At 40.0% G+C, this 14,307-nt stretch overlaps 1 protein-coding gene across 2 annotated transcripts in view; it reads right to left on the reverse strand.

Annotated features, from left to right (window-relative positions):
* The window catches only part of PPARGC1A (PPARG coactivator 1 alpha), a 684,512-nt gene that overhangs the window by 523,450 nt on the left and 146,755 nt on the right, over positions 1-14,307 (reverse strand). The gene's annotated exons all lie outside the window — the stretch shown is intronic.

Here is a 14,307-nt window from a genome sequence, read left to right on the forward strand (position 1 = left end):
GGAAATCAGTTTGGAAAGCATGTCTTCTCAGAGGCACATTTGAATCAGGTCAACTTTTATTTAGTTTTGCTGAGTTAGGGGCTATACTTCTTGCCTTAATTTTTTTAACAAGCGGAAATATTTTTCAATGTATGTCGCACGAAGGAATTAATCATACCCTTTACCACAGTGGATAGCATGGAATTTATTTACCTAGAGTTCACCTGAGAAATATTGATCATGTTATGAAGCCAGAGGCTGATCAAGCTGAATGGGCAATGGCTTCCAGGCTGCATTCAGAGAGTCTTGGGTCTTCCAGAGGTGTCTCATGGGTCAAGCGTGAGGGTGAGAGGAAGGGCTCTAGGCCTCCCGCCTTGCTTTAAATGGAACAATTTGAGGTTCTGCATACGACTTCATTTGAAATAAAAGAGAGGGAGGTTTCCTACTGCTTAAAAAATTGAAAACCGCTTGTTCTCATTTTACTTCTCATGTTACAGATAAAAACAACTGGGTCCCAGGAAGATGAGAGACTTACCAAGAGTCACCCAGTTAATTAGCAACGGGATGGGGGTAAAATCTCAAAGATGATTGATACGATTAGGGAAAATCACAGTCACATCAGTGATTTTTTTTCAACTTTTGAGTACAAGGTGTTAGAAAGAATTTAGAAAGCTAAAGCGTTCATACATTAAAGAAGGAAATCATTCAGTACTCCTGGTTTCATTCATTCATCCAATAGGTATTATCAAGACAATGGAAGGACAGCAATCAAGACAGAAAAGGACTCTGCTTTTCACAAGGTTCATACTTTAGTATGGAAAGAAAAAAAGATGACAAGTAGATAAGCAAAATAATTACAAATATGGCAAACACCATAAGGCAAAAACACAAGGTGACGAAATAGAAAGTAACTCTCCGGGTAGGACATGGTGGCTTACGCCTCTAATTCCAGCACTTTGGGAGGCTGAGGCAGGTGGATCACGAGGTCAGGAGTTCAAGACCAGCCTGACCAACATGGTGAAACCCCATCTCTACTAAAAATACAAAAATTAGCCGGGCATGGTAGCACATGCTTGTAATCCCAGCTACTCAGGAGGGTTAGGCAGGAGAATTGCTTGAACCCGGGAGGTGGAGGTTGCAATGAGCCAAGATCACGCTACTGCACTCCAGACTGAGTGACAGAGAGAGACCCCATCTCAAAAAAAAAGAAAAGAAAAGAAAGTAGCTCTCCTGATTGACTAGGAAAGGTTGCTTTGAGAAGGTGATATTTAATTTTAAGCAGGAGGAGGAGAAGGAGTCAGTAATGTAAAAGGGATAATACAAAGATGCATCCAGATGCCAAGTGTAAAATCCTGGAAGTGAGAACAATTGGAATCTGTTCAAGAAACATCAAGGGGGACAGTATGACTGGAGCCTCATGGGAAAAGTGGTCAGGATGAGGTTGCAGAGTGAGCAGGAACTAGGTCACACATGACCATGTGGACCATGGTATGAAACTTAGGTTTTATTGAGCAGGGAATCTAAATCACTGAAGGCTTTCTGCCCAGAGTCTCAAATAATATTTTTATTTAGTTAGTTTTTTAGAGATAAGATTTCATTCTGCCACCCCAGCTTGAGTGCAGTGGCATGATCATAGCTCACTGCAGCCTTGAATTCCTGAGCTCAATGGATCCTCCTGCCCAGCCTCCTGAGCAGCTAGAGATACAGACATGTGCCAGCATACCCAGTTGCATAATCTCACGTTTATTTGAAAATCATCTAGTCTGCTGACGTGATGAATAATTTGAACGGAAGATGGGGTAAATGCAAGGAAGACCAATACTGAGAGGGTATTGCATGTGTCAACGAAAGAGATAATGGTGGTAAGTATGATAGTAACAGAGATAAAGAAAAGTACACGTATTCAAGGTATGTGAAGTATGTAAAGCATTGAATAGGATTTTCTGACAGGTTAAATAGTGAGCATTAGTAAGGAAGAATGTGTCAAGAGTGACTCCTGGTTGACCATCCAGAAGGATAGTATTCCATTTATTGAGAATGAGGCTGGAGAAGGATATTTTGCATATCCTTGGAGAGAAATTTTAAAATGCATTTTAGGTATACTACGTTTGAGATGTCTGTTAGAAATGATGAGCAGGTCCCTTGGCTGTATACATGTGGAGCTCAAGAGAGTGTTCTGGTTTGGAGTTGAAAATGTGGCATGTAAGGTCATAAAGATGGCGTTTTACAACATGGGGTTGAAGAGATCCACTTCTAAGTTTCTTACCTAGGATCAACTAAAAAACACAAAAATGGGAAAGCCACAATGTGACAGTATATTTTTCCAGGTACCAATTCCTCTCTAGAATCTGTGTTTTTATTTACTTTATAGATCCTTCATGCAGTTGTTTTTGGTATTTTGTCCAGAATATATTATAGTTGTTATCTGCAGGATGGTAAAACTAATAGAAACTACTTTATGGTTTGTAGCTTATTTAAGAAGAGGAAAATGAGAAGACAGCAAATCTCTAGTACTCTGATCTACAACTGCATGGGGCCAACTGAAAGCCCATCACCTAAGGAAAAATAACACAACTGAAATTTCAGCTGCCACCAAGAAGACTAATTTTCTATCTGCGTTCAACTGAGTTAATTGCCTACTAAAAAAAAAAAAAAAAAATCAACACTCTTTGTGGAATATAAAAGAATCCACAATCTCTACAACATAAAATTCACGATATCTGAGATATGATATGAAATTAGTCAACAAATAAAAAACTAGAAAAGTGTGACCTAGTATTAGGAAAAAAACAATCCATGGAAATCAATCTCACAATGGCTTAGACATTGGAACAGACTTTGATTTTAAAGCAACTGTCAGAGCTTGACTCAATGAGGTAAAAGAAAGCATGCTTGTAATGAGTGAGTAGATGTGATATCTCACAAGGAAGAGCAAATACTACAAAGAAGAACCAAATAGAAGTTCTACAACTAAAATGAGAACATTAAGATATACAACATAGAATAGTAAGTTCCATAATAATTCTCTTCTTAAAAGAATAGATAGGTTTAATAGCAGAATAAAGATGAGCTTGAATATAGATCAATAGATGTTATGCACACTGAACAGAGAAAAAAGACTAAAAAATTTTAACAGAGCCTCAGTGCCATGTGGTACAATATCAAAAGTTCTAATATATATAATTAGAAATGTTAGATAAATTCACTGTGAAAGTTGCAGGTACCAGAATGAAATCATTTTTGTCAGACCCAGATAAAACAGGGTTGGGAAGCCATGAAGAGAAGGAGGCTCATCTACACATATCTGAGATAAGAACTGTTTCCAAGGACTTTCTACAATCCCCCACAGGTACCCACAGGAAATCCCTTTGCATCCTTCACTCATCTCTTGCTTTGCACAGCTTGAACATTTTGCACCTATACATGTATATTTATAAAGAGGCTGGACATTCTTTAAGGCTCAGCAATTCAGGTAAATACTCTCAAAAGAACTCTTGCCCAGTAATGACATCCCCACTGATGAACTGATGACAACTCTGGCTTTGAGCCTCTAGGACACCAAACTCTGTTTTTGTGCAGCTTACCTAAATCCCTCCCTTTTGCCAATAAAAGCTCTTTACACCCTCCATCACCAAATGCTCTTGTGGCTTGCCATTCCATTCATCCTGGACTGTAATCCTCATTTTCATTCCCAAATAAACTCAACATATTTAGGGATATTTTTTCCTATTTTTTTTTTAAGGTTTGAATCCGTTAGGTGAATGAAGAAGAGAAAGGATCCCAGGACTGAGCTCTGAGGCACTGCAATATTCAGTGAAGAATCAACAAAGAAGACAGAGAAACTCTTTAATTTTCTTATTTATCAGAAAATCAGCTTTCATGTTTTGCTCTTCTCTTTGTCTTAATTCTATAAACACAACCACCCCAAAAAATGTGGAGTGGGGGGTGGAGGGGAGAAGGATTACATCAACTCACCAAAAAAAAAAAATATTGCGACTTACTGACTCACTGCCATGATCTCTCTCTACTCTGTAACTAGGACCTAACCAGTGGTACAAAGTACAGTGGTTGGCTAAAGCAAATTTACTTTCTTACAAGTTTTTTGTTTGTTTACTGTTTCATTCCACAACTAAACAGTATATATTATTCTTCCAGTAATTTTAGCATGACGAATCCCTTGAAAAAGAAAGATTTCAAATTTTAAGTCTCTAATAGGAACAAAAGTCACATCAGAACAAAAATTAAAACAGTTACCAAAAAGAAAAAAAAAAAACAGCAAGGTTCAGAAGCTTATTGAGACCAAAGAAAAAAGATATTTCAAAAAATTGAAATCCATTCCAGTGTGAGGCTTACAGAAGAATAAACTTTAGCAGGTGAGATGTAAAGTGTAGATTAGACGGGATTAAAAATGGTGTTTGAAAACAAACAGCAAATGATAACACAACAAATAATATTAAATTCTTTAAGTACATCAGAAATAAGACTGCTGCAAAGGGATCAGTGAATCAGCGAGACAAGCAGTGCACAAAAGAGATAGTCAAAGGGATAAGGAGATTGTGGGGAAACTAAATAATGTATTTGCATCAGTTTTCACACTGGAGAATAAGGCAATAAGAGAAAAGGGAGGAAAAACCTAGTGAAAGAGAGGCCCAGCTCAGATTGAGACATCAAAAGGAACCATGAGGCATGAAACGGTGATAGAAGATATTTGCCATGTTACAGCCAAAGCAGGAGGCATCTGTCAGAGTCCAGAAGCACAAAATGCCTGTAATCTCTGATTCCTTATAGCCTCATCACTTGCCATGTAAAAAGCTTCACAATGTACTGCAAGGCAAGTTACATTTCTACCATGGTTGGAAAGTTTACTCAGTGTATATGGTAGACTGATCACCAAACTGCAAAACCTGCAACCAGTATATTACAACCCAACAGACTGGCTGATCAAAAGTCAAACAAGAGAAGGGAGCTTTCATCCAGCCCATCTGAGAATGTATGCAACTGGAAATTCTCATATACTGCTAGCAAAAGTTTAAGTTGGAGCCACCAGCTTTATGGCACATTTACATTATCTAGTAAAGTTTAAAATACGTATGTCAAATGAACCACCAATTTCACTGCTAGGTACATATGCTAAAGAAACTATAAATTACAAGATTGTTCATTGCAAGATTATTTGTAGAGGTGAAAAATGGGTAACAACATAAATGCCCATAAATAGAGGAATGGATAATAAAATATGTTCATGCAATGAATTACAAGGAGTTGTGAACTTCTAATTAGCTAGATGTATATGTGTCAACTTGGATAGGCTTCAAAATCATAACAGTTGAATGAAATGCACTTGAAGGAAAAACAAACAGCATGACAATATGCATGTAAAAAGTGTTTAAGGAAGGCCTAAAACAATAGTTCAAGGACTCATACATATGTCAACAAAAGAGTAAAAAATGCAGTAGTAAGATACACAATAAATGTACAATATGGGATGGCTCTAGAAAGATTCGAACTAGGAATGGACTGAGCATTTCACTTTACCTGTGAAGTCTATGCTATGGTTTGAATGTTCATGTCCCCTCCAAAATTCATGTGGAAATTTAACCCCCATCATAGTGGTATTAAGAAGTGGGACCTTGGCCTGGTGAGGTGGCTCATGCCTGTAATCCCAGCACTCTGGGAGGCAGAGAAGGGCAGATCACGAGATCAGAAGTTCGAGACCAGCCTGGCCAACATGGTAAAACCCTGTCTCTAGTAAAAGTACAAAAATTTGCTGGGCATGGTGGTGGGCACCTGTAATCCCTGCTACCTGGGAGGCTGAGGCAGGAGAATAGCTTGAACCTTGAGGCAGAGGTTGCAGTGAGCCAAGACTGTGCCATTGCACTCCAGCCTCAGTGACAGAGCAAGACTCCATCTCAAAAAAAAAAAAAAAAAAAAAAGGAATGGGATCTTTTTGGGAAATGATTAAGTCATGAGGGGTCTGCCTTCATGAATGAATTAGTGCTTTACAGAAGGGCTGGAGGGAACTAACTTAGTTCCTCTTTGTCTTTCTGTCCTTTCTGTCATGTGAGGACACTTACACAATGCCATCTATAAAGAATAGGCTCTTACCAGACCAACTTTGCCAGCCCCTTGCTCTTGGACTTCCCAGCCTCCAGAGTGGTAACAAATAAACTTCTATTGTTTACAGATCACCTCGTCTCAGATATTTTATCATAGCAGCACAAATGGACTAAGAAAATCTATTTCCTTAATTGAAAAAAAGATTTGAGGTAAGTATGACAAAGTGCTAACAATGATCAATTCTTGATGGTGATAATAGAGTTTTGATCATAGAACTTGCTGTATTTTATTATTTGTTTTTAATTTGCAAAGACAAAAATGTGTTCTGTCCATCACCTGGAGACAAAGCTTAACTTTATTAAGTTGATTATTGTACCAAGAGCTATAATTAACTCAAGATTTGCTTTGGAAACCCAGAGTAGTGCCAGAAATAGTGTCTTCTCCTCACTTAGATGTCTTCAGTTCCTTAGGTTCTCAGCTTTCCACTATCTAAAAACCCAAAAATGTTAATTAATAGCTCTTATGGCATCCCCGTTTCTTCCGGGAAAGTTTAGCTCCATTCTGTAGAACAAATAACTGAGACATACAAACTATAGAAAAAGAAAAGAAATCAAGAGTGACAAGAAATCAATGATCTAGCCCCTCTTTGGTCAAGAAGGCATTTCCACAATGATCTTAACATTTGACAGCTCTCTCTGAATTGATTTCATAGAGTTAAGTCCAGAGATGGTAAACAGCTTCTACCTTGCTTACTAAACAATGATGGTTTCCTGCAACCTATGTTGAAAGTATCCTGAAGCCACTAGTGTCAGTAAAAAGAATGTTAAGATATATTCATAATGTCTTCCATGAGCACAAGAGTAGATGTGGGGTGAGAGGTGAGGAGGTCATAAGCCATGTATCTGCGACCTAAGAAGTTTAGCCACATGAAGGAAATGGCCTTTTTCGATATACAGAAGGTGGGAATTCATGGTGTTTTATGCATAGTGTTACGTGCTAAACATCTTCCAGAATTCAATCCATAAGGAATAGACTATGCATTAGTTGCAGAGCATTCAGAAGCACACCTGGGAGGTGAGATATGTCACCAAACCAAGTCCTCCCTGACTAGCTCTGACCAAGCCAACGTTTCACAAGCCAGTTACCCTATAGCAGTTCTCCACCAGGGCCAATTTTGTCTCATCCCAGGGGACATTTAGTAATATCTGGAGATGTTTCCATTGTCACAACTGAGGAAATGCTACTGGCATTTAGTGGGTAAAAGCCAGAGATGCTGGCGAACATCCTACAGTGGAATGCACGGGACACCCTCCCACTACAAGAAATAATCTGGGCCCAAATGTCAACACTGCAACAGTTGAGAAACTCTTTCCTAGGCCAGGCGTGGTGGCTCACACCTGTAATCCCAGCACTTTGGGAGGCAGAGGTGGGAGGATCTCCTGAGGTCAGGAGTTCAAGACCAGCCTGTCCAACATGATGAAATCCCATCTCTACTAAAAATGCAAAAATTAGCCAGGCATGGTGGCAAGCGCCTGTAATCCCAGCTACTCAGAAAGCTGAGGCAGGAGAATCACTTGAACTCGGAAGGTGGAGGTTGCAGTGAGCCAAGATCATGCCATTGCACTCCAGCCTGGGCAACAGCGCGAGACTCTGTCTCAAAAAAAAAAGAAAGAAAGAAAGAAAAATCTTTCCTAGGGCTCACAACATTTGTAGATTAGACTGCCTGGTCCTTCCTGGACATTCAAGGCCAGACCCACACTGGACTGCATGGGACAGATCTAAAGGTTCTATTCTAGATCTGCTCTTCGTAAAGGATGGTTCCTATCCAAGAGTTTTGGCCTGCTTGACCAACCACAGTCCAGCATGCACTGAATGCCTATATAAGCCAGGCCAAGAGAGCAGCTTCTGGGCCCAGGACTTTTCCTTCTGACCTTTGTGGGCTGACGGTTCTGCTCAGTTTGTCTCTTCTCTTGAATTCCAGAATGATTTTCAGGACCATTAATGTTTTCATCTATGTTGGTCTATCTGAAAGATCACAGCTTCTCCCGATGCAACTGTCCAGCCGAAGTGATGCTGAATTGTCAAGACCAAACGTGTCTGCCACAGTTGGTTCTATCTTAGATGAGCAGAGACAGCTAGACCAGGATAGACAGGCATGGGCCAAATGACTAGCCACATCTCACAAGCTGCTGGGTCAGTATAGGGTCTGCATCAAGATTCTAAACCAGGCTTTCTGACTCTATTAGCACAATGTCCAAATGCTTGGCTTTGCATTGTTATTTAATGATCTGTTTGTTATTTGATAACCTGCAGTCTTTTGAAGCACAAGTGAAGAGGCAGAATTAAGCTGCTGAGGAGCCTTTGCTACAAATGAACTTTTCTTAGACAGTAATATAAGAATACATTTTTCAAAACCCTCCACATTAGCTTTGTAATGCAGCTTTAAAATAGACAAAGCCCATTGTATATTTTCACAGAAAGAATGGCAAGACCCTAATTCCACTCTTGGCTCTGCCATTTGCTCATGGAAGACCTTGGCCTTTGACTTCTCTCAGCTTCCATATCATCATCTGCAGAATGGGAAGAATAATGCTTACCCTTAAAGACTTGTTTTGAGGAATAAATGACATTGCACATGTAACTTGTCTGGCACATTGTAAGAGCTATAAAAATGGTAACTAGTTTTTTTTTGTTTTTGTGTGTGTGTGAGATGGTGTCTCACTCTGTTACCAAGGCTGGAGTGCAGTGGCACAATCTCAGCTCACTGCAACCTCCGCCTCCACCTCTCGGGCTCAAGCAATTCTCCTGCCTCAGCCTCCCAAGCAGCTGGGACTACAGGCACACACCACCACGCCTGGCTAATTTTTGAATTTTTGGTTAAGACAGGATTTCACCATATTGGCCAGGCTGGTCTCGACCTCCTGACATCAGATCTGCCTGCCTCAGCCTCCCAAAGTACTGGGATTATAGGCGTGAGCCACTGCGCCAGGCCAGTTTTTAACAGTCATCTAAGAAGCTAGGGCATTCTTGACACCATCATGTCTCAGCCAATTCAGAACAGTTATGACTACAAATCTCCCTACTATTTCCACAGCCCTCCAGCAGAATCCATGTTCTGCTGTGGGTGTAGGTGAAGAGAAGATTTACATCATTTTGATTCAGAAAATAGAATAATATCAAACTGTAACTGAGAACTGTTCAAAGAATTTTATGGCTTAATCCTCACCATCACCCCATGAGGTAAGTAAAATCATTATCCCCATTATACAGATGAGGAAGACGAGGCTTACAAAGGTTGGGTAAGCAGCTCACTCATGGTTACTCAGCTAGAAGGGGGCATACTACCCTTAATAATCGCAACTCTACTCCATTCATTCACGTGTTCATTCAAACACTATACTGTATTGCAACCCTACACTAAGCACTGGGGATACACAGTTGGCTCACTAGGCAGACATTGATTCAGCCCGACTATATGGCAGTCACTGTCCTAGGCACTGGCATTCAGCAGGGAAAGTGTGACCAGTCTGGTGAAACCCACAGGTAAATAAAGAAATGTCAAAAGTGCCACAGCTCCATGACAGATATTTGTAGAGATAACCAGGAAGCCTCGGGGAACAAAGATATCCTCCTACACACTCTGGGGACTAAGCGGGGATTGGGATGAAAGAATAGAAGCCCAAAAGCCTTCAGAGCAGAGTTGGCTTTGAGCAGCCCAGTGTTCCGAGGACTTAAAAAAAAAACACCACCACCAAAAGGGCTGGCCCTAAAAAAATGTGCAGTGGGACTGGCCACCTGGCATCTTATAGACAGAGAAACCAGTCGTAGGGCTGGATTTTTTCAGTTCAGAGCTGCTGCTGTTCTCCATAGCCCAGCCTGAACCCATACAGGCATCCATCTCTACGCAAGCGCCAGAAAAGAATAAATTCCATAGCAAGGCATTTCAAAGCACCTACCAAGATGAACGTGCCCTCTGGCCTGGTTTTTGTTTGGGAAAATTGTGTGCTAAAAACAGCAGATAAAAAGGAATCTGTGGGCATAATTTATTTAGACTTTCTAAAGGCTGTTGAGAAGGTCTCTCTCATAGGAGGCTATTATAGCCAAGCAGGCAAGTCGGTAACTATGGGGTAAAAGGTGAAGTTCTGTCGTGATTAAAGCCTTCTTAACCGAGAGGAACCGAAGCCCAAGAATAAATAGCCAGTTCTCCACATGGGAAGCTAAAAATAATGGGGCCGCTCAGAGATTAGTCCTGAGGCCAGTGTTGTGCTATCTATTTTTAATGATTTGTCAAATGAAGTACAGTAAATAGAAAAATGCAGGTAGCTAATGACAGGCGACCACTTGGTATAGTGAAAAAAGCACTGAGCTGGCAGAGCCCTAGGAAGCCTGGCCCAGCCTGCCCATGTGACTACATTTCTTTGTGCCTCAATTTCTCTATCTGTGAAATGATGGGATAACGTGAGCTATTTCTGAGGTCACTGAGGCCACCTGTGAAAACATTTAAAACTCTTTGGCTTGAAGTTCATTCAGGTAGAACTACAAGGAACAAAATGAATTAACCAAATTGAGCAATCTGAGATGCAAAGGAACATCAGAAAAGGCAAAGTAAACGCTTTCACTCTGCTATTTTGGGGTGACTTGCTTAGTTCAGAATAAGTGATAACGTCTCCAAAGAAAGCTATAACCATTCCTGTGGACGGTTTCATGAGAATGCCTATTCTTAGTCGGGCATCATCAAAGTGCCAATAAACCGTATGCAGCATTTTTTTAAGCACTGTAAAATGCACAGAAAAGTGTTATCAGGCTAGCACCTAAATCAGCCTCATGTCCTATCTTTGTCTCTGATATTGTCAAAATAGCCTTTATATAACTGAACGGCAAATACCGATTAAGCCAGAAATGTGTAATTTGGGGGCCCCCAAATGCCTACTCTCAAGAACTTGCAGTCTGGTTGGTGATTTTACAAGCAAAAAGGAGATAACAAATACAACTGTCTATGCCAAATTAACGACCCAGCCAGTAAAGTTTGAAGAACTTCTTAGACAAAGTAGGATGTGAACATCACCTTCAAGAATGGATACTATTTCTGTAGATGGAAGATAACAGGAAGATCTCCACATCCAAAAAGAAAAACAAACAAACTAAAACAATAAATTGAAAGCATAAAAGTAACAAGAAGAGATCAAAACTAAAGAAACTAGGCTGAGTGCAGGGGCTCAGGCTTGTAATCCCACACTTCAGGAGGCAGAGCCAGAAGGATCACTTGAGGCCCAGAGTTCCAGACCAGGCTGAGCATGATAGCAAGACCTCATCTCTACAATCGAAAAATTAGCTGAGAGTGGCGCATGCCTATAGTTCCAGCTACTCAGAGGCTGAGGTGGGGGGATCCCTTGAGCCAGGGAGTTCAAGGCTACAGTGAGGCATGGTTGCACAACTGTACTCCAACTGAGTAACAGAGTGAGACGCTACCTCAAAAAATAAAAATAAAGAAATTCATCCATTTGAGAAAAGTCCAGCTTTGTCCTGAGATGACAGTTGCTTCATTATGAAAACACAGAAGTGTCAAGAAAGGTAAAGAGTATGAACAAAGTAATGAATAAATGAGGATTCATGTGAATATGCCACATGGATCTTCTTAGATTGCTTAGGCCATAACACAAGACCCAGGAAACAGTCCATGAACTTACAAAGGGAAAAACCAAATGGGTTGAAGACATGCTTTTAACATAACACAATTATCTCTGGTGACTCGCTACTGTAGATACTGTTTTCCCCAAGCAGCTTAGTGAGCTTTACTTTTTGATAGAACTACACGTTCATACAGCTAACAGTTCTATCTGCAATTACGGCTAATGTTATTGATACTCATAACTCAAGGCAGACACATGGGGTCTCTAAGAAATTTTTTCCTCCTATGACATTGTTGCAGAATGAGTTGAATTCACTATAGGAGGGACATGTTACTTTTCTCTAAAGTACCTATTTCCGTCCATAGAAATGTTTCTGATTTCATAGTAATTTTTTTCCTTCCTGTTCATATTTGTTGCTCAAAAAGTTGGCTCATTAAAAGGAAAGACAATTGCCTTCTAAGAGTCACACCAGACACAGGTGCGCCTCACATTAGAGAAGACAAGGCCTGCAGAAAATACCAACATCAGACAATCAGAATAGCTAACACTGAACTGAATGGTGCAAGAGAAGAAGGGACCATTTAAAAGAATACTAAAGAGGATTTCTTCATTTATTTGGTAAACTTAAATTTCTAACTAGTAGATTTCCTTTGAAAATTTCACTTGCTGTGAATCCCTGCCACAATGCTCTTAAACCTCCCTGAGACATTTTGTTTCCTGGAGGTTTAAGCAATGTTTTCTAAAATTACCATCTATCTTCTGTTTCACATGACAAGAAGGAAGAAAAGTTTGTATCTCCTTTTTTATTCTAGAATAAATAATACAGTTTCTTCACAGGAAATAAACACCACACCATTAATTATATGCCTCATGGATTCTATTCTACCCGATTTACATTTACTTGGCCAAGTCCAAAGGAAAGTAAACAACCTTAGCATTCAATAGTAGTCATGATATACACTCCTCCTCTTACTCCCCTTTTCTCCATAAAGCAATGCATTTAAAATGAAGACTTGGATTTTGCTATTTTTGACATTTCCCAAATATGTTTAAGCATCAGGAACTTGAAAATACGGTATTTCAATGGGTAATGAATGTCCTTTGAAAACAAAGACCATCCTTATATAAAAACAGAGAGATGAATTTCAATGCCCAAGCCAGTAAATAGGTGTCTCTCTTACAAAAAGTTCAGTGAAGCTCTCCTTGGGAGTGTGCAAAAGCTTTACATAAAAACACCACTCCGAGATAACCCTCTTACAGATTAGAGTCAAGAGAAACATATAGAGACAACCACAGGAAGCTGGGTAATAAACTTCCGGATACCTGTTTGTTATTTTGACAAAAATCGAACTTGTGCAAGTAAGGTCAGAAGCCAGAAAATGGCTCCCAGAAAGCCTGCCCTTATGGTCCTCCGAAATTACAAAACAATTTTGGCAGTTTCCAAAAATTAGCCTTACAAGGCCACAAAGATATCCAGGTCCCCATTTTCTCTCATGGAGTCCCAGCTGCACTAATGAAGAGTTGCAAAGTGTAGGGCCTGACTCCTCTTCGTGCAAGCCTGAATTATCTAAGCAGTGCCTACGAAGAGGAAATTTATTTCTCTGCTAAGTCATCATGTAAAGCTTCCAAAATAGAGGTGCCCTTCAAATTAAATTTGCCAGTGTCGATTCCCTCATCCTCAATGATACCGTGTAAGAAGGATCAAGTGATTAAAATGAAGCAAAAAGAAACAGAGGTCACCCAACACCTGGCTTTTAAAAACTAGGTAGATTCCAGGCCTCAGGATGCTTGGAAAAATAAAATGTGTGTGACGCAACTAACAAACCCAAAGGCCTACGAACTTGTGTCCCATTAAAATGCATAATCCTATAATGATGAATCTGGCAGTCTCTCAATAGTTTGACTCACTTCCCTGCTAAATATAACTGAAGACAGGTTTTCCACTAGGAGCTACTGTATTATTTTCTCCCAAGTGGGAATCAGAAACTAATTTCGATATGTAAAAAAATCAAAGCAAAGAAAGGATGATACAAGTATTTCTCTGACTTTAATTTCTTTGCAGCACTATCCAGCCGGAACTACTTTTCCAGAACCCAGAGAGGCACCAATAGAGATGTTTATGGATGGATAAGGCAGTATTTGTCAGAAGCTGCAGAATGTGAAAATCGCCATCTATCTGCTGCATGCGACTTGACTGAAATGATTTAGTCGTAATGTGTGATGATGGACGTTGGTTTGTATTGTTTAGCTCTGGAAAGGCCACTGCCAGAGACCGGTATTTCAGCTGACTGCTATTTCTTTCCAATTCAAATGAAAAGAGACTTAAGAACAGACAACAACCCAGCAGGATGCCTATTAGAATTCTTTGTAAGGACTTCACTTGCAAGGAGCAACTCTGGACTTGTTCGTAGAAAAGAAATAATCAGCCTCTGACCAAAGTGCTCAAATCAAAAATCTCACGGACTGCATGGGATTGTTTTTCTTCCAAAATAGATCATGGATTAATGGAGTACACTGACCTAATGGAAGCATCAACCATTTTTAGAACAGAGCTGCCCCAAGAAGCCTTGCAAGGAATTATTCCAGCTATAATGCTGTAGAATTCGTTACCCACTGAGTTAAAATCACCTCAAATCCATTT

Source organism: Sapajus apella, unplaced genomic scaffold, assembly GCF_009761245.1.
Source record: "Sapajus apella isolate SASKATOON/1434 unplaced genomic scaffold, GSC_monkey_1.0 scaffold5, whole genome shotgun sequence".
Classification (NCBI taxonomy): Eukaryota; Metazoa; Chordata; class Mammalia; order Primates; family Cebidae; genus Sapajus; species Sapajus apella.